At 39.3% G+C, this 18,676-nt stretch overlaps 1 protein-coding gene across 1 annotated transcript in view; it reads right to left on the reverse strand.

Moving 5' to 3' along the window:
* LOC139687797 (uncharacterized) overlaps positions 1–18,269 on the reverse strand; it is a 42,763-nt gene extending 24,494 nt beyond the window's left edge. Inside the window, exon 1 of the mRNA XM_071585106.1 lies at positions 18,039–18,269. The gene's annotated coding sequence lies outside the window, so the exon portion shown is untranslated. The remainder of the gene's footprint in view (positions 1–18,038) is intronic.
* Positions 18,270–18,676: the final 407 nt, after the last annotated feature.

Here is an 18,676-nt window from a genome sequence, read left to right on the forward strand (position 1 = left end):
CGCGAACCTCCACGCTCGACCCACGTCACGGAACGCGATGCCGAAGTTTTTGGAGCAGCGTTATTCCATCAAATTTGCGGTAAAGCTTGGGATATCGTCTACCGAAACTGTCGGTATGATTATCCAGGCTTACGGGGAGTCAGCCATGTCCAGAAACATGATCTTTCGGTGGCACAAGATGTTCGTGGAGGGCAGAGAAGAGGTCGACGACGAACCACGGCCTGGACGCCCATCAACGACACTCACCGACGAAAATGTGCGAAAAGTTCGCGATGTACTGAACTCTGATCGTCGTCTTAATGTTCGGATGATAGCAGAGCAGTGTAATCTTCGAAAACGAGTCGCCCGCGTCCGGCCAGCGATCAAAAACATCTGGCGGCTGCATCACGACAATGCGCCGTCTCACACCGCGCTTGTCGTGTCGGACTTCTTGGCCAAGCACGGCGTGGCAACGCTGCCGCACCCGCCCTACAGCCCGGACTTGGCATCACCGGACTTCTTTCTGTTCCCGAAGATAAAGAGGAGTTTGAAAGGAACGCGATACAGGACTTTGGACGCCGTCAAAGAGGCCGTGACGACGTGTCTTCGAGAGGTTCCCGATGATGCCTTCGCGGGAGCGTTCCAGGAATGGGAACGCCGCTGGAACAAGTGTATCGACTCACAAGGGTCCTATTTTGAGGAATATTAGCTTAAGATATGTAAAAGTGTAATAAATTTTTTTTTCCTGAGCTCAGTACACTTATTTTCCGGACGAACCCTGTATGCATACATACATATGCATACATACATATGCATACATACATATGCATACATACATATGCATACATACATATGCATACATACATACGCATACATGCATACATACATATATATATATATATATATATATATATATATATATGTATATATATGTAATAATATGTAATAATATGTAATAATATATATGTATATATATGTAATAATATGTAATAATATATATGTATATATATGTAATAATATGTAATAATATATATGTATATATATGTAATAATATATATACATATTTATATATATATATATATATATATATGTATATATATTATTTATTTATGTATATTTGAAACGGACAAGGCAATTGAGCTTCATTTCATTAGATGTCACTGAAAATGGATTTGCTCAATCCCTCTGAAATATAATCATTATAATTTTCAAACCTTTTTCGTCACTGCCATTAAAACCTAATATTTTTCTTTATACTTTAAGGAACTGTTATCAAGCGTCTGTATTTGTTTTACGTATATTCCGATACATGAGATGAGGGATGACATTCCAGTATTATCCATATTTTAATTGCCTTGAGATCGAAAAAATAGCACTTTCCGAATATTATTTAACGTTACCACTTTGCATAAACAACTTTTCAACATAGAGAGCGTTTTTCGTCTACGTTTTGCGTACAACAAACAAGGCGAAGCGAGGTAACAAAAATAAGGCACATTGTTTTGCATAAATAAGACACACTGAACCTACGGTTTCTCCATTTTCGTATTCTTATAACTTTTATAAAGAGTTTACACACGCCCCGGGTTTCAAAGTGAAACATCGTGAAAGACTTCGAAACACGCGTGTCTCCCTTGCGGCACGAGGAGAGGAGTGATAGTGGGGTGAGGGAGTTAGTTATCTGTACTGCTTCAACTTGTGTCGATAACGAAGTATAAATTTTCAAATTGATTAGATTTTCTTCAGGTCAATGGATTCTTCTTGAAATTTTCCAGCAGTTTTATAGAGCTTACGCAATTTGACTGATTGAAATTATACAAAATATTTACATTGAAATTAACTCTGCAGTCAATATTTAATGTGACTATAAGATTACTGTTTTGCTCAAATTTGCTCTTAAAGGCACTGAAACGTTCTCATTTCCCATTATTCGTGAAGTATCCACACATTGTCTTAATACTTTGTAAAGAGTTACTATGGTTTTAATGAGAGTTTTGATAGACATATGTAATTCGTATTTTGTGATGGCATATTATATTTCTACAATTATATAACCAATGTTATTTAACAACGATGGTTTTTGTGCATGTTACGTTAATTTAAGTACATTAAAATTAATCCTTATTTTCCTTTTTTTGTAGATAAAGTTTCTACAATTAATTTTGAACACCCCCTTACAAAGGCTGTTTCAATCTTTCGATTTCTAATTGGAAATGTCCTTTGGGATGTGTTACGTTGGAAATGGCTTCAATCAAATAGCGAATGTTGTCAATTTCTGGTAAAAGAAGTATCTGAACCTACTGGAATGGCATGATTGGGATTGATACTGGATTATCGAGCCTCCACAAAATTACGACCTTCATTGAGACGTCATGTTTGCCACTTCCCATGGAATATTCCAGTATGGATATATTTCATTTTCCGAGGGACAAAAAATGAAGGGTGGGTGTATTTACATAATATTTATTCATTTTCAGTTACATCGCCACTTATGCTTTACTATATTGTCCACATTTAAAATTTCCGAAGAAAATTCAGAGAAAGAAGTCTTATAGCACTTTAAAAACTTCATGTGTTTTGAAGCAGGATTTTGGAGGAAAATTGATATTAGCAGGATAATACCATTGGCGAGAGAATAATTTGGGAAAAGGAGGATAATGAGATGCCTGCATAGTAAAAACGCAATGAAAACATAGAATTTGCTGGTTGCAAAACTAAGACGGCGGAATAGTTGGATGGAGGAGAACTTAAAAGGTGGAATTGGATGTTAATAATGCCAGGACGGTAGTAAAATTGCTGGGAAAACGGGATAGAGAATGGAGGGGATGGACTTCCTGCATGAGATGAAGGAAGGTATATGGTGTGAAAGACAGATGAAGGGGGGTAATGTGACAATTTCGGGAGAAAGAAACCCACGTGACATGTGATCACCGTTAGAGACCGTTCAAATCGGTCTACCTCTCCTGGGCAGATAGATACCTACATGTGGACGACAATGGCAATGGCGCGCCGAAGAAGAGAGGATTCCATATCAAAAGAGTTAGTTATTTTCTACAGACTTTAAAGTCTGTGGGAAATTAAAAACTCTTTAAATATGGACATCAAACAATTACACGAAGTGAAGCCTGGAAGTGCGAAGTATAAGAGAGGACTCGATTGGAAAGGTGGAACACTAGTCTTTAATATTTAAAAAAACACAAAATATGGAGATGATATAATAGCTGCAAGTACAAGAAAGAAACCTTCATCAGTTTCATCTCTCACTAGACTGCTGTCAAATTTTCAGCAATATCCTTTTTAAGCTTTCGCTTTAATTGTCGATTGAAGCAATCAACTTCTGTTTAATTAAAAAAAAGAAAAAAATAAGTATTATTCGGTGATTAAACACTTTTTTTTAAAAGGCTTAACACCAAAAGAGATTAAAGCCAAGTTGGGTGTAGTTCACAGCACATCTGCTCCATTATTTGGGGCTGTTTACCATTTATTACGGAGTTTAAACGTGGTAGGTCCAAAAGTGATGAAAATTGTTAGGGACGCCCAGTGACTTCCTCCGTAATGATTGAGGAAATCCACCATTTGGTTTTAAATGATCGATGAATCAAAGTTCGCGAAATAGTTTAGGCCGCAACCATAGCCGTACAGTGTTTTCAATTTGCACGAAAAATTGGTTGCGAAAAAAATCTCGGCAAGATGGGTGCTCGGTTTGTTCTCAATGGAAAATCAACGCAATCGTGTGGTCCTAAGGCTGGTTTGGCGCTTTTCCGTCGTAACCCTAACGAGTGTGTGTTGATATATGACTGTTGACGAAACTTGGCTACACTTCTACACTCTACAGGCAAAGTAACAGTCGAAATAGTGGGTTTCTAAAAGCGATCCGGCTCCGAAGAAGGCGAAGATGGTGAAATCATGGGCACCGTTTTTTTGGGATGCACGCGAAATCGTCTACATTGATTACTTACGACCAGGACAAAAGATAAATGGAGAGTCGAATTCGACGTCGCTATCGTACCAGCTGAGCGGAAAAATCAAGAAAAAGTGCTCATTAGGCCGAGAAAAACTTCTTTTCCATCGAGACAATGCATAAGTGTACACCTGCGTAGTTCGATGGCGAAAGTTAAAATTGAATTCGAAATTAAATTTTAAATTATTACCAAATCCACCGTAATCACCATATTTAGCCCCCAGTGACTCTTTTAATTTCCAAACTTGAAGAAACTAGCTCGGTGGATAACGATTCACGTCGAATGAGGATATCATCGCCAGCACAGACGCCTATTTTGAGGACCTTACGAAATCCTAATGTTTGGAAGGCTTGAAAAAGTTTGACAAATGGTGGGAAAATTATATCGAGCTCAAAGGAGAATATGCTAAAAAATAAAAAATCCAACCCAAATGATTTGTTTTTCTATTTTCCTTAATTCTTTATTGAACGACCACGTATGCAAAAAATAAAATAAGTGTGACAGCGTTGCGCTCCGTTGTCTGGTTTACTGTACCCGCTTAAAAAATAGCCAACATCAGCAATTAAATAAAGCACTAAGGGATTCAGATCAAATCGAAAAAGAGCCCGTTTGCGATTTGCGTATTTGCGATTAACGTATCATAGAGCCTTGAGAATTCAGAATAAATTTATTGAATAATAAAACTAATTGCTACAGCTCTTGATAATTTCAATTTGAAGAGGACTACGTGAAGAAAACAGAAACCATAGGTCTAAAAAGGAAAAGATTGAAAACGGGTATAAAGATAAATTATAGAGAAATAGATGAAATTGAGTTTGTTATTTAGGTAATGCAACCACAATATATATAACGACCGAAGAGTGGTCGTTAAAACGCATTTAAACTATATAGCTGCATATGCAGAGTGCGGTAAAATAACAGGAACAAAGGAGGATAAAAAGAGGCGTTTCAGACGTGATATGGTGGAATATCATGATTATTTAAAAATTGGAAATTTTCCACAAAATAAAATATTTCCTGGAAAGTTGCTAATTTTTAATTTATAGTTTAGGAGGAGTTACTTTTATCATATAATAAGGCCTCAATGGTGATAAAAAATATTTATTTCCTGACATCCAATTTTGATTTTATCAAACTGACTGCAATTCAACCTGAAGTTTCTCTAATTCTTTTATTGATGCTATGGAACATCATTAACCCCTCTCAAACCCGTTGGTTCTTTTTCGAACAATTAGGAATATTATTAGAGAAACAAAACAAATGCCGGCGATTAAATTCAATTTTCCTCGAAATTATAAGACGCATCAGGGGGATGTGAAGCGAATGAATGCTTCAGAAATTAGTTTCTGATAAAGATGTCGAAATAAATTCGTGATTTTAAAGGCCATTTCGACGGATAATCCTTGTTCCCTCAAAAGGCAGAGGGGGTGAATTTGAACGCAAGTGAAACCGTAACATTAATTAGAAGCGATGACAGTTTTGTTCCGCGTAAATTCCCTCGAAATGCATAATATCGAGATCCAAGAAGGTTTAAAGTATCTTTATAGAATTTAATTGCAAATTTTTCACAAAAATTTAGCCGTAAGTAAATACATTTACACTACAGTAAAAATGTTCTTTCTCCATACCGCCATCAAATGCAAACCGTCATTACGAGTACATATTATCCATTATATGAAACTCCTAACTGTTTCAATTAAAATGTTTTTTTACAAAAGTCATATCAAAAAATGGTTATGAAGGTCGTCATCCCAAGTGAAAATGTAATCCTGAATATTTTTTTCTTTTAACTCTTCCGAAAAAGACCATTCTTCCAATAAGCAACTACATCCGCTTCGGCTACAACGGAGAACTGAATTTCAGCCCTTGACTACATTCTCATTTACAAAGAACTATAATTTGGATATTCCACGTATTATAATTAGAATAAACAAATACTACTGTTTCAGTGCTCATCGATAAAGATTCCATCTATTCACGCCGGGGACTATGAAAATTTAAGTTTCAAAATTTTATCGCCTGTACCACCAATTACATCAATCTGTGCAGAAATATATTATTAGAAATTAGAAATATTGGCCCAGCGAAAATGTCGTTAATGATAACCCCAAATATTTTGTGACTCAAAGGGAAACAATCAATTATCAAATACATTCCAGATTATTTGACAAATATTTTAATTTTCAATTCATCCTTTATATTCGTATGAGAAAACATATGGATGAATGAAAACAAGTTAATGAATCGCAAGTGTTACTCAAAGTGGAGGCAAATATCACCGGCGGAATAGCGCTCGTATCAACTAAAAGAATAGAGTTTCTTGGAGAGTGATGGATTGCATTTCAGAAAGTGGTAATTATATCATCTCTCAGCTCAACGGCCGACTGAGATTCCAGGACGACTACCTCCGATTGTTTTTCGACAGGGGTGAGTAATTATCAAGAGATAGAGAGAGATTAGTCGGGCATTCCAGAATCGCCGCAGTGGACAGATCGGGAGCTGGCATCTCTGTTGTTAAATCAATCGCCGTGAGTTTGAACCCCAACTCCGACATAGATATTATTTCTCTCCTATTGGTCTCTTAGGTTGGACAATGCGTTACCTTATCCGCCATAAAATCTTAAACCGAAATCGACTACCTGAAATATCCCCAAATTTCCAAAAACCTCTGGACACCAAAATAATAGCGCATCGAGGTGAAGAATTCGGAAGAACAGAAAACTCGACGGCATATGTCGGTGTGTAAAGTGCCCGAAATGGTTTGACAGTCGAATGTCTACACGTAGACATTCGACTGTCAAACCATTTCGTCTTCCTCCCTTGTTATCGTCGCTGTCAAATATTTCCCTGAAACTTCACTAAATCGGCGCCAACGATATATATTCATTAGTTACAATACTGTATAAGCATTGTAGTTCCTACAATTCGCTCGAATGTGCTAAAAGTTGAATCGTCACCACCGCGATCCTTCTCATTGCATGAGTGCAAGTTCCAAATCTAACAATAAATCGAACTCAGCCCGTCGAGCGTCCAGGCAGAGGCATTGTTTGGCACTGCCAGGGGGGATTTTTTTGACGCTGGCTGGAAGACGGGGGAGGTGGACCGAGGGGGTGAGAAGGGGAGAGGAGTGGGGGTGAAAAGGAAAGAGAGGGTGAGGGTGGAGGGGGGGGGAGTCCGTCGGCAAAGTGGGGCATCAAGGCCGCGCGGAGTGCAAAGAGAGCGAGAGATAAGATTAGCGCGCTATCTCACAATCGCTCCCTTCGGAAGAAACACATACGTATGCCATTGAAGTCTGAGAACGGTTGAGATCGAAATTCTCTGGCCCATTGAAACGCTTATTGCCAAGTACAGCGAATACTCTCCGCGTCGACAACAATCCTTGATAAGTATTATCATATGAAAGCTATACTTTTTCTGCATCGCAGTCATCCAATCCCCGGTTCGTCCATCGTGAGCATGCCAGCATGCGAATCACGTTCCATTTTTACCGATAAAACTCAGAAGAACAGAGATGTTCTGAGTCTGAGTTGAGAAACATTTGATTTTCTTCCCTGATTTCGTTTTTACGGGTTAAAAAAAACAATGAAAAATTTTATCAACCCAAAGGTTGGTTTGATAATTGAGAGTAGAGTTCACCCAATACTACCTCTAACGGCGTGTGAAATTCACAGTCCAGGGTATAAAGGTTCCTTACCCTGTGCCACCTATGGTTTCTGAGGAAGTTCCAGTAACTGTAAAATCACATAGCTCAGATGAAACTGGGGGTGCCATGTCAAGAAGCTATGCACAAATACTTTGGTAGACATTTTCTTTTTAGGCTTGAAAATTACTGCTGGGGAGAAGCTGCCTTCTGCCCTGAAATGCTTGCTTCTGGGAATCAATTTTCTCAAAACATCTGCGAGTCTACCGTTCTAATTTGTGATTGAATAGGAAAATTGAATTTAATCGCCGGAGTTTGTTTTGTTTCTCTAATAATATTCCTAATTGTTCGAAAAAGAACCAACGGGTTTGAGAGGGGTTAATGATGTTCCATAGCATCAATAAAAGAATTAGAGAAACTTCAGGTTGAATTGCAGTCAGTTTGATGAAATCAAAATTGGATGTCAGGAAATAAATAGTTTAAATGCGTTCTAACGACCACTCTTCGGTCATTATAAATATTGTGGTTGCATTACCTAAATAACAAACTCAATTTCATCTATTTCTCTATAATTTATCTTTATGCCCGTTTTCAATCTTTTCCTTTTAAGACCCATGGTTTCTGTTTTCTTTACGTAGTCACCTTTTCTTTAAGTTTGGAAATAAAAAGTCACTGGAGGCTAAATATGGTGAATGCGGTGGATTTTGTAATAATTCGAAATACAATTCCATAACTTTCGCCATCGAACTACGCAGGTGTTCTCTTATGCATTGTCTCGATGGAAGATCATTTTTTCTTTGCCTAATGACGTTTTTTCTTGATTTCTTCGCTCAGCTGGTGCGATAACGACACATAATACGATTCTCCGTTTATCTTTTGTCCTGTTCGTAAGTAATCAATGTAGATGATTTCGCGTGCATCCCAAAAAACCGTGCCCACATTGGCCGATTTCACCATCTTCGCCTTCTTCGGAGCCGGAACGCTTTTAGAAAGCCACTATTTCGACTGCTGCTTTGCCTGTAGAGTGTAGAAGTGTAGCTATGTTTCATCCAAAGTTGTATATCAACAACAAAGAAACTCGTCGCGACATCTATTTAGCGTAGCTTTATAACATAGCTTCGTCACAATCTGATGTCCGACAATGCAGGCAGAAATCCACGGTCAGGATTCCTAGACAGGAATCCACGGACAGGATTCCGAGACAGGAATCTACGGATCGACGTAAGCTAACGGTGTACCCTGATTAAGCAAAGTAAAGTGGATCTTTAGGAAACCAACCACAGCAGCTCTTTGTAGCCTTTTCCGGCATTATGTGCACTTATTAACAACGTCCTGGGTGGCAATAAACCATTTCTAAGCACCAAAATTCTTTTAACTCCCTTCTTGAAATATATAGGCGCCATATCTACTGAGAGGGATCATTAATATATTTTAATTTTATAGTTAATAATAAACAATTATCGTTGGAATTTATATGCATTTTCGTTAAGCATCCTTGCGTTATAATGTGAAAAAGTGAGGTATTAGCCTGAGAACTGAACCATTACGCGGATAGAAAGTTATATTTTCTAATTCTATTCACCCTGTATCGTATCTCTCAAGAAAAATAATAAAACTTTGCTCTTATAATTAAGTATTTATAACATTTTTGGGCTCTTTTCAGTTTATTTGCTGCCTACCCATCCTTATTACTCCTGAAGAAAAGATATTCATAAAAATGGAGTGTTTTGTAATAAACTGTAAGAAGATATGTTTTCGAGACTGATCACCGAATAGAAGAGATTTTTAGTCGTGCAGTGGTACAAAAGAAATATTTTGATGGACTGGATACAATCACCTACTTCCAATAAGTAATGATGTCCTTATTCTTGGCCGTAAAAAGGGCAACTCCATAAACTCCAACTTATGCTGGCCACACCTCAGATTTTGATTCAATAAATGCTCCTTCGATTCTGCACTTTTCTCTTTTGGTTGGTGTGCATATGTTTTTAATAACGTCACACCACAAATTATTGTGTTTTACTCTTTATAAATGTATGACGATGGTTATTTACTATTCATTACATGTGATACGATGACCTAAGGTTAGTTAAATGATCATTTTTACTACTTTTCGCGTGACCTCGACTAATCATTAACCACTATCTCAATCAAAATACTCGTATTTAAAATGGCTTCAACTCTTACCATGAATGTCTCACTCATATATTGTCAGGCGGTATTTTTTGTTCATTATTCATTTATTACTCTAATACTACCTTTGGTTGGAAATAGATTGAGTCGGAAAATGGTCCAGTCATAAGAGGAGTATCTATCTGCTTAGACTCTACGGTCATGTGCTGAGGCAAGGCGACTCGACGGCTCCCGACTATGGGACCGGTGAGGGCGCGTCCCTGCCGGGAGGAAATCTGCCCTTGGACCCCCGGGGTAGCAGCGAACGAGGGAAGGTCGCGACCCGCTGCGCACGCTAACTGAGCCCCGGGCGGCCCGCTAGGAGGCCCCGGCTAGGGCAGTCGAATACCACTAATCTATCACCACCCACCAGTATAGCTTTCAGTTTTACAAGGATTTGGTCCCACTCGAATGAGGACGATTCGCCTGAATGCCCGAGGGGATTCAACAGCAACACGCATTAGCGAGGAGGTTATTAACTGGATTTGGGGGTTCTTATCTCACCTTCGAACAGAGTAGTAGTTAATCGTGTTATCTCATAACACAGATAGATTTTTCGTTCTCTTTGTAACACGGATGTGTGATATGATTCACACTCTTCCTTCTCTGCTCTCTGATCCAAAATATTGCTCATATTTTATCAAATTACACGCTGCCGAGGAACGGGCACACATGGAAATAAAAAAAAACTCGGCTGATGGCCGACTACTCACTCGCGATTTGGGCAACCTTTGGACATCGGGCGGCGACGTTGATTGGAATTAAATTTGAAAACCCTGCGTCGGAATGGAACTTCGAAGAAAAATGAACGGGAGCCGCGAAAACTATTCGAAATAAAATCGAATCAAGCGAGTCAGAACAATGAGTTAGTATAAATTTATTGGATGGATTAGTATAAACTTATTGGATGTAAAATGCACCAGCAAAAAAGTATGGAGCAAAATTTTTGTCGAAGGACCCGTTGTTTTAAGTAGAGAGAGGCCGTGCGCTCTCTTAGCAGCGTCGTTCGAATCAATTCGTCGTATTCCAGTATCCAACACCGCCAGCCTTCGATAGCCTGGCAGTGAATCTGTCAAAGAATAGTTGGCGATAATCCTATTTCGTACATTTGAGGGATACAATGAACTAAACCTACTGATTTTTTCATTTTATCAATATCCATAGGAAGGACAAAAGCGTCAATAGAATATAAAAGTCGTATTTGTTGTCCGAATCTAACCAATTGCTTTGCTGTACATTGCATTGGCATCAGCTGCATGTTGATGTTAAACGTATGGCACAGTCACGACTTTTTTTGAGAGTTGTAATTTAGTTTAGGAAACATTTATTACATGTAAATTTAAAACATTTCCGACTCATTTCAGAGCAAATACTTCGTATTTACTGGATAAAATGCCGTGCGGTAACCTCGAGCAAATGAGGAATCACTCGACTTCGGTCGATTTTAAAGGCACATTTCAAAAGAAATTATTGATCTTTGTGGTTGAAGCGTTATACTTTTGGATTTTGTGTTTGAATTTGTGAAAAAATTTCTTATCAAATATACCATTCTATATCTAGGAGCAAATGTTCTGCCTATTTCCCATTTGAGCGTCGCCTGCCCTCTGCCGATGTTGGATTTGTGGGGCCATCCCACATAAACTTTAAACGATCCGTGAACTGAAACAGGAGAAAGGGGAAACTGTTTTTTCTCCTTGGTGAGGAAAAATTTGTAATTCGCGGCGGATTTTTCGATTCCCAAAAGTCTTAAATTTGGTGGGATTTCCACTACGCACAGATGATTGGTGCCATCCGAAACCGACCTTTAACAGGTTGATTATCTTTGAAGTCTACTGAGTCTCACGGAACACGAAGGGGTGGTGAAATGGGACGGAGTCCATACAGAGAGGCACGCGAAGCTGGAGCTCACTTGGACCACCAGGGGGGGCGTGTGCGAGTTCCAATCACGATGCATTGACATATTTCTTAACGAATCCCCGCCCCCGCCCCGGATTAAATCTGAGGGACACACCGAAGAACGGACTGATGCAAAAAAAATCAAGACGGCTTTCGAGTGTGTGAGGAACATTGAGGAGTTTACGTGGAGTTGTATAGCGTCGGCAGATGGCTATTTGAAATAAAAAAACGTGATAATGTCGGCTAGACACTTAATATTTGCAATCCCTGTGTAGGGGCGATATGTCGAAGGTCTTTCATCCCCCTTCCGGCTGCACACTTAGTATTTGCTGTCGGCGACTATGGCGATACCGTGTGTCAAAACTCCGCACTTGTTCCAATGAACTTATTTCATAGCAATTGACGGACGGATGTCTCGTCACCACGGAATTTTTAACATTCGTATAGAGCGAATTGGCTCACGGTGGGGGCACTAGCCTTGCATCAAACCCACTCATTCCGAAGCCGATCTTGGAAGGGCACGCGACCGAGCAGAGCTGGCGATGAGGCTGAGCTTTGCTCGAGCCAAGGAATTTTTCGCAATTAACTTGGCAATGGCAAGGGACTACTTCAAAGGAAGATGGTGAACAGCAGTAGGGAAATGAGAATAATAGTGGCGGTCAAAGTTTTTTTTACAAAGAGATAAGATTTTGATGGCAGATGCCTCAAGTAAAGATTTACATAAAAGACTAGTGAATACGGATATTGAACGTAATCTGGTGCAACTCAGAAAGTTGATCAGTCAGACGAGGAGAATCGAAATTTGGAGACTTCTGGAATGTGCGTGGAGAAGAATGGAGACAGTAAATTTGGTAAAAAAGGGAAACAAAGGAAAGAAACTAAGCATGGTAGAAATGAAAATGAAGTATGGAGTGAATGGAAAGAGCGTGTTGATTTGGCGATGTACTGTTGAAGACTCTGATTGAGAGTAGAATGTTAGCCAGGCGAGGAAGAGGGAGGAAGCGAACGGTCATTTTGAATGAGAATAGAAGCATAAAAATGCTGAATTGAAGAATAGTTGGTTGCACTGCAGTGTGTGAAGTCGTATTGTATAAGGTGAGGGTTGGAAATTCAATGGTGGTGTTCTGTTTGTCCATTCAAAACCGTTTCATGCACTTGCAACCATCATAGGGGGTTGGGGAATTGAACACTGAATAGGGAGGAATGTGGAGGGCTGCACTAAAACAATCTGAGGATTTAGAACTGATGACGTTGATGGCCATGAGACCTTTAATGTAACTAGACAGAGCATGATATCATCATTCAGAGACAAACAAAGGAAACAGGACTTAGGACAAAACTACTGGTATCAATCATCAAGATTCTCCCGTGCTGCGCTTACGGATACGAAAAAATATTCATGAATAATACACTATATAATTTCACGGGTTAATAACAGCTCAGAAAAAAGTGTGGCATATAAATTGTGGGTCGCGGTAGTCCAGTGGGTAGAGCGTTGGACTGCTGACCGGAGGGTCCCGGGTTCGATTCCCGGGCAAGGCCCTCTGGGCACCTGCAGCTCCACCCAAGCTATGTGATATTTCGGGTACCTGATCTTCCTGGGAAACCATAACCGGCACAGGGAAAGGAACTGGCCCCCCTACCCTGATGTGTGAATTTCACACGCCGTCGGGCTTAGTACTGGGTGAACTCTACCATCACCTACTAAACCGACCTTCGGGTTGATTACTGTGTTTTTTGTTTATGGGAAAATTATAAATAATCATTTAAAGCTAACTACAATCCAAAAGAAAAATTAGTAAGAACGGGATATTGACAGATTCCGAAAAGATACTGTCTCAGGCGTTACTTGGTGGAAGTCTTTCATACTAGGCGTAAATGAAGTAAGACTAACCGGACAGATTGGTTACGTTTAGGTGACACCATCGGCACATTGCCTAGCGAAGAAACGTTGGTCGTGAAAAATAAAAATTATGGTGAAATCTACCGAGTTAGTCTTATTCCATTTACGCCTAGACTCCGAAAATATGTAGGAACCGCTGAAATTGCTATTTTCCAGTAAGAAACGCCGCAGCAAAATATATAATAATGAAGTAGTGTTTAATGATGACCAAAAGGTAGAATATGACGTGTAATTGGAAATGAAATGAATAAATATAAAAATAAAGTCAAACTCAGCAACTGCATACCATTATGGTAAATTGCGTGATAGATATTTTTATTTAAAAAAAATCACAAGTTAAAACCTAAATAATTTCAAATTTAAAAATATTTTCAAAAAAACATTTCCATAAAACCGCAATTCATTGGTCGAAATTATAAATATATACTTAGCAACCGGTAAAATTATTAATAGATGTAAACTGTCAACTGTAATCCCTATCCCATGAATTCAAGATCTCACTAAGCTTGAAGAACACAAAAAAAATAATTTCAATGGAACAATTTCGCAATAATTTGCATATTAGCGGATGACTCCGTTAAAAGTCACTGTTGCGGCATCTCCCGCAGTTTCCTTGGAAAAAATTATTTGTTAGAAATATTTTTAAAAAGTCGGAAACTTGGATTCATAAACAAATTAATAAGCATTTGTAGGATAGTGATATGATCTATGCTCACTAGACATATATTAGGAAAGATATCAATACCGAAAATGCAACTAACCATGCAATACATGGAAGTCGATTTTAGTATGCGGAGAAGGGCGCTAAATGATGGGTAAATTGTAAAAAGTGTGGTGTTGGACCTCAAAAGAGTCTACGAAACTGTACTCCGAGGAAGTGTGGACTTCTATTTATATTACCCATGAATAACAAACGTTTTATTTTTCTTGCTCGTATTTTATTCATTCCGTGCCTTAAAGATGCTTTTATCAATGCGGTGACAGTTACTATATCGGTAAAGGATATTACGATACCATTTGTAGGACACAATACATAAATAAATAAAGGAGCTAATCAAATTGTCCCAAAGTGTTAATTAAAAATGTATGCTAAAACACCTGCAACAGTGCTGATACAAATTGAGATAGGAAGCTAGAAGAGGTGTTAAAAAAAACATTCTCAAAATATGGAACTAGAATGTCAAATATTAGAAAAACAAATTGAAGTATGAAAAAGAACTATTTGTCGTATAACAAAAAATGGGATGTGTAAAAAACCCAGAATTTAAATTCTCCAAGCAGTCGACAAGCAGCAAGAAATGTATAAAGTGCATGACCCCAAACCATTGTATCGCTTGAATATTTAGAGGCAGGTGCAATTCAAATTGCTCTTGGTGAGAAAAACACCTTGTGCTGAGTCACTTCATTCGATCCCATCTATTGCCTTTGAAATAAAAATAAATATTCATATCGAAATCGATCTGAGAAAAATAATGATAAAGTGCTCGATTTGGAGTGTGCTCTTATACGGCCGTGAAACGTGCACCCTTCTCAAGAAATAGAGGAAAAGGATAGAAGCCTTGGGAATATGGGTTCGGAGGAGAATGCCAAATAATTAATTAGGTGGACAGGACAGTGAAAGAAGAGGAAAGATCAATTCAGAAAACGAAAAAGAACTGGATAAGTTACGCACTAATGGGGAACTGTGTGCTGAAGAATATGATGGGAGGCACAGTAGCAAGAAAAGAGAGAAAGGAGAAAGGGGGAAAGTGATGTAGTGAAGAATGAAGAGAAATACGAAGGGTTGAAGGGCTGGGAATACTGGAAAGGAGGAACTAGAGCCAACGAAGGGTTTTCCTCCCTCCCCAACTCTATCCATTGCGTCGGAAATCGGTTTCTGCGACATTGCCGGGTTAAATACGAGTATTGTATTCAAGGAAGATGGCCAGATTCCAACAGTCGCAGGCCCGTGGTTGACACTTGGACTAACCGAGCCAGCATTCCTCACCTTTTCTCAGGTTCATTGCTTCATTTTGCGTTTGTATCCATATCAGCAGAGGTACTGCTGATGACACCATATATAAACAGGCGTCTTCGGAGCTTCGAGAGGTGATAAGTAATCGCTCCTCACGAGTGAATAAATAGTTTCGAGTGATGAGCACCTGTGAAAATATCTCTAAAGATTATGATGGCCGCCGAATCCTTATTTAATCCGAAGTGTGTACGGTCGATGAAAATCCAGATTAGACCGGAGGACCGTCATAGAGTCAACTAATTGCTAAAACTATTGTCAGAGGATTGCTGTCACCTTCTGTTGTTCATACCGTTTATCATTTTGCTGCATTTAAAATGAGGACCGATTGACAATTGTAATGATTTTTCAAGTACAACAAAACATACCATTTCATACCTTCTTTTGCTTTTATTATTTCAGTTTGAGTCTATGAAAAACTATCTGCACGTAACTAGCATTCGTATTGATGAATTGAACAAATGGATCTCAGAAAATCGTGTTTTATCAATTCAACTTTTTGTCTACCAAGAAATGTCTAAAATACAATTTGAAATCTCGAAGGATATACGAAATAATGCTTCCTAATTTGAAAGAATGATAAAGAAAATTGAGTAGCTTCAGGCGTGATGTGGTGGAAGTCGGACATAATGAATAACTGATTGAAGAACTTTTCCACTTGATAAATTTTTTTAATTTTAGATTTTAGATGATGATGTAATACATCGAAACCCGGTCGTAAAAAAAAAATTATCAAGTGGAAAAGTGCTTCAATCAGTTATTCAGAACGATAAAAATTCCATGTGAATATACGAAATAGTTAATGAAGACTTTCGGAGAGTCGGTGGAAGAAGAAGCATTCTTAAGACTCACGGAAGAAGTAGGAAATTCATTGAATGGAGCCAATATACTCGCCAGAAGAATCGTATGTAGAGTAAGAACCTAGATGAGAGGGACTGTTGTGGGAGGCCAAGTTCAAGAAGCAGGTGATATAGTAAGATGCCACCGGAAATTACTATGAAGGAATGAATGAGGCTGCTACAACGTAATTCTAACTCGATAACCTAAGATGAGGGTTAATTTATGTAAGATATTTGAGAATGGACACGCTTATAAAAGAGTTACTAGATTTAAGTATCATTTATATCTCAATGGTTATACAGTTTGAGAATTTTGTCATCGGTACGATAATATTCTTTGACTTGATGCATCCTAGTTTTCAAAGCCCATTCTTCCACGCCTGCGGATACCTTAGAAATGTTAACTAAACGAAAGAAGAAGCTGATCTCATAGGAAATGAGATTAGTTGTGCAGGCGCTCGACACTTATCTGCTGGAAGGAGTTTTCTTGAAGTCGTGGAAGTTCTCGAAGACGAATTGCATGACTCGCAAGTCTTGATCGGTCGGAGGGGCAAAGGTAAAGTGGCTTTTCAGTAACACAGCGAAGGAGCTTCTGGAATGATAGAATGGTCGTGTTTCAATGGTTGAACGGAAATTATTCACGGTTCCGAAGAAATTTTTATTTACTTTCATAGAACGAAGTCAATGTCAAGTGAAAAATCGAAATATTTCTATCACAGCCAGAATCATAATACTCAAACTAGGGGCATGCGATAACTTACATTTATCCGGGTAATATATTATGTTACCGAACGATACGTGTGCCTATACGTTAGTCGTGAGTCATTATTTGGTGCAACTTCGCTAATAATCCTGCCACCAATTTCGTAGTTTTCATACCAACTCTTCTGGGTCAACAGGTTTTCCATCAATCTTTTCGGAAGAGGTCTTGGTGCTATCAACGACGCGGAATCAGGTTTTTCATGACAAATACAACGGCTACAACTACAAAATAGCTCATACTGACCCCTCTAATGAAAGGAAAATACTGTCAAATAGTTATTATTGGCCAACATTTAAACTGATTTTATTCATGGTGCTCGATTACTATTTTCAACTGGCTCAGGAAACTAGTTGGCTGACCCATAGCTTTTATCAAAGGGACTCGTCGGGGCGTTCTCTCACAACGGGCCTGCAGAAGCGGGGCAGGGTCGCATTCAACTCACGATCCTCAATAAACGTCCGAGCATCAGATTTGGCAAACGAACGAGCGAAGTCGACTCTGTGAATGACTAGTATTGGCGAAGAAATATTTATAACTGTAGATACATATATCGAATTATTAATAAAGTTGATATATCAAATGGGAAAGATCGTTCGTAATATGCCGTTACAGCAATACACGAATATATTTAAAAGATATTTCAGTGCAACTGCATGTTGTGAAGGGTTTCGATAATATAATCGTCTGCTTGTGTTTAAAAGGTTTCAATATCATTTTTTTGAAAAAAATTGTGCCAATACGATTTGCGATGCACACAATGGTAAATCTTGAATGATGATTCAGGTTTGCACTTGGGGATAGATTGCCCGTGATGCATCACCATCGTCCCTGGTCCTAGCTGCCGGAGGGAAGGTCAATCCGCTTTGCCTTTACCTTAGAGGGATGAGAGAAGGGAGTCGACGGACGCTTTCTTGGCGAGGCAATGGGACCTCACGGTGCCCGACTCGACGTCCGGGCGTTGCTCGGCGACGGGAGGTGAGCACCCCACTCTCTTTCTCGGGTGCAGGAACGACAGGCCCGCGACCGCGGCAGCTGCCCGCTCTGGAGGCCGACTCGGCTGGCACACACGTGCTGCTTCGATGGCGCTGGGGCGACGTCGTTCGCGGCGATGGCTGGGTGGGAGTGACACGCTACTTGCGCCTGCATGGGGGTATTTATAGAGTACGTGCGTGCGACGGGGGCGCGGGGGGAGGGATGGAGCGGGAGGGGCGGTGCGCGGAGGTGTGCAGCGGAAATGACTTGCCTCTACGCCGAAGTACTGTTTACATGAATGCAATTGATTGATAACTATATTAATAGGCAATAGTACTTTCTATATCTGCTATTCAAACTTACGCCAGCCCCACCAATAAAGTAACAGTCTGAAATCAAATGAAAAGCACCAGGCGCCTGGCTGATTTGAGTCCTCGAAGCCCCTGTATTTATGAAATAAAATTTGTATGTTAGCTTTCTGATATAGGTCAAGGTAGTCCATCTCGTGTTAGGACGTTCACTTCGTGTAATTAAGTTAC

This window comes from Hetaerina americana, unplaced genomic scaffold, assembly GCF_022747635.1.
Source record: "Hetaerina americana unplaced genomic scaffold, ioHetAmer1.1.p SCAF_2, whole genome shotgun sequence".
Lineage (NCBI taxonomy): Eukaryota > Metazoa > Arthropoda > Insecta > Odonata > Calopterygidae > Hetaerina > Hetaerina americana.